Source organism: Arachis duranensis, chromosome 10 (assembly GCF_000817695.3).
Source record: "Arachis duranensis cultivar V14167 chromosome 10, aradu.V14167.gnm2.J7QH, whole genome shotgun sequence".
Lineage (NCBI taxonomy): Eukaryota > Viridiplantae > Streptophyta > Magnoliopsida > Fabales > Fabaceae > Arachis > Arachis duranensis.
Window position 1 is genome coordinate 14682519 of NC_029781.3, and position 3028 is coordinate 14685546.

A 3028-nucleotide genomic window follows, 5' to 3' on the forward strand; every position below is an offset into this window, starting at 1 on the left:
AATAATGCAATATAAATTCATAAAAACGTTAAAAATTATCTATATTTATAAATAAAATATTTATTTAAAAAAAATTCCATATAAATATAACTAGTCGTTAGAACTGTCCATAATCAGCCATAAAGATTAAAGAAAGCACACGCACACACCTCAAGGATGTCCTTTTCCTCGGAAGGGGGGAATGGGTAAAAGACTAAAGCTCTTTATATATACCAAGCAATCTATGACAATTTATCATTCTGGTCTCAAATCAGGTCAGAAGGTCCAAAAGTCAAATGAAATTCTTTTTTATGCTTCTCTTCCTCTGATTGAGACAATGAGGACCCTCCAACATTACCTTTTTACCTTTCAATTTCACTTTCTACCTCCTTTTTAATTTTTCTTATCTGGAATTTCACTTTCCACTTTTACCCATCCCTATCTACCCCTTCTTTTACTCTACACTGTCTCACTCTCATGCTACATTAATTGCCTCCATCTATCTATATTCCGTGGCCTTTTCTAACTATAAAATGATTTTTTTTTAATATTTCCATTTCAACTATCTATTTTTTAATGAAAAATACTATTTTTATTCTATCGTGTAATGAAAACAAGGTACACGTTACATTTTACTTATGGTAATTTGGTGGAACCTGAAACGAATATTTATTTTACTTATAATAAATAACAATAGTTTCAATTTTCAAATGAAAGGGCATATGAAAATTATATTTTTAAGTTTTAAGATTAATCCGCGCAACTTAAGAAATATTATACATAAAAGAGAATTGAAAAAATAGTGTATCATTATTTTGAAAAGTTACACTTAATATGTTCTTAGCTAAACTTATTTTACTTAGGCTGAAATGTTAAAATAGTATCCAAAAACTTATATTAGCAATAATTATTTGAAAAAATATGAATGATAAATAATAAAAAAAGTAAAAAATGGGATAATTTACACAATTAAAGAAATTATAATTTAATATTATACAAATACAACAAATAAAAAAATTTACATTTGGTATCAATGGTGCTACACTTCATAAAATTGTACATAAATATGCGTAAATCGTTATAGTGAATTGCAATTTATGTAAAGATATAAACAATGCATAAAACGTTACAATTTGCAGCGATTTATAAACACAAATAATACTCGAAATATAAACTACTATAGGATATAGCAATTTATGAACTAAATCACAACAGAAAATAAAATTTTCTAAAAAAAACAGATCAAAATTTACAATATAAAATATCATTGATCAAACCTTTCTACATATTATCTAAAAATCCTCCTCTTTCTCTTTCAAATTTGTTTCATAGTATTATTTGACATTCAATAATGAAATATCATTTTACTTAGTTATTTATACAATTAAATTGTTAATTTTGTTATTAATAAAGTGATGTTTTTTATGTATATTGAATATTATAAAAAAGTAATTATTCTTATATTTTTTCATAAAATTTCATTTTTTGTCGTGATTTACTATTTTATTCTCCTTGTTTATAAATAGTTATACTCTGTACCAGTTTATGTTTCAATTATTTGTGTTTATAAACTGCAGATGATAGTGTTTTATGTTATTTATATCTTCACATAAACTGTTATAGACTACAATAGTTTATATATATTTATGTGTTATATCGAAAATAATATTTTTGACAAAAATGTTATTGAACTCTTTGACAAGCCAATATTCGATAAGTTTAGATTTCGATCATTGTCAAATACAAAAAAAAATCGATAAACATCTAAATACATGTTAGAATTAACTTTGGATTGGAGTCCATTAGGTACTCCGTTAGGTACTATCTATTGGTCGATTGGTTCAACTGTGTAAGTGGAAGAGACAGACTGGACGGAGGTTAGCTGTGTTGAAGAAGATGTCAGCAGGTTTTGAGACATCGAAGTCAAGGCTCGATAAGTACTTTGCTAAGAACATAGTACTCGTCGAAAGGGATTCATCGAGGAGAGAAGTAAGGTTGATCGACAAGTCTTATCGGAGTAGAGCGATAAGTAAAAATAATTGATGGCAGTTACCCACGTTGTACAAGAGAGCGGGAATGGTTACTCAAGGACTGATGCACGTGGAAGTTATATTTTAATTTAATTAGTCGAAGACTTTTATATTAAATAGGTGAAAGATCGAAGGAATAAGGGTTGAAATCTTTTCAAAGAAAACACTCACACTCGTTCATATTCCTAGCAACTTTTTGAGTTAGTTAATAGTCTTTTTTTTGAAGAGTTCCTTCTATGTATGTACTTGTAACTTTCTTTCCATACAATTTATCTTTTTTGCAATGTCATTTGGTTTCCTTTAAATTTATCAACTTTTATCCTTTTCAGTCTTTACATTTTAATTTGCTATTTACTCTTTCAAACACTTTTTCTTTCTGTAATTTAATTTTTCTTTTATTTAAGTCATTTCAGTTTTGTTTATCATTTTGAATTTTTGCAAAGCTTAGTTCTTTCTTCTTTGTTATTGTCAAAGGCATAGAATTTGATGCAAATAAATTTGGTACTCATACAGAGGAATATGTTTCGTTCCCAAACTACTAAATATCGAACCACTTTCCATTTACTAAAAATCGACAAAACATTATGTAAAATTCTATGTGGTGTAGTAGTTTATATAGAAAGTAACGAGGATTCGAATGTAATTTTTTTATTTGTTATATTTATGTAATATTGAACTGTGGTTTATTTAATTGTTTCCAAAAAATATGATAAAAATAACTAGTATTTAATTTATATTCTCAAAAAGTTTTAGAGATTAAATTTTAGTGTAGTTGTTTTGCAAATATTATTAGAAAATGAAATATTTTCAATTTTAGAATTTAGAAATTTTGTAAATTTTTTAAATTTTCTGTGAATGGTTGAAATTTTTTTAAAAAAATTGAAAAACCTAATGATCCAATCTTGTTTTGATTTTATATGCACCTTTTTAATAGTCTTCTAAATTTTTTCAAAAATTACAATAATAAATTATTTGTTAAATATTAAAAATTATTTATCATATATAAAAAGAATATTATA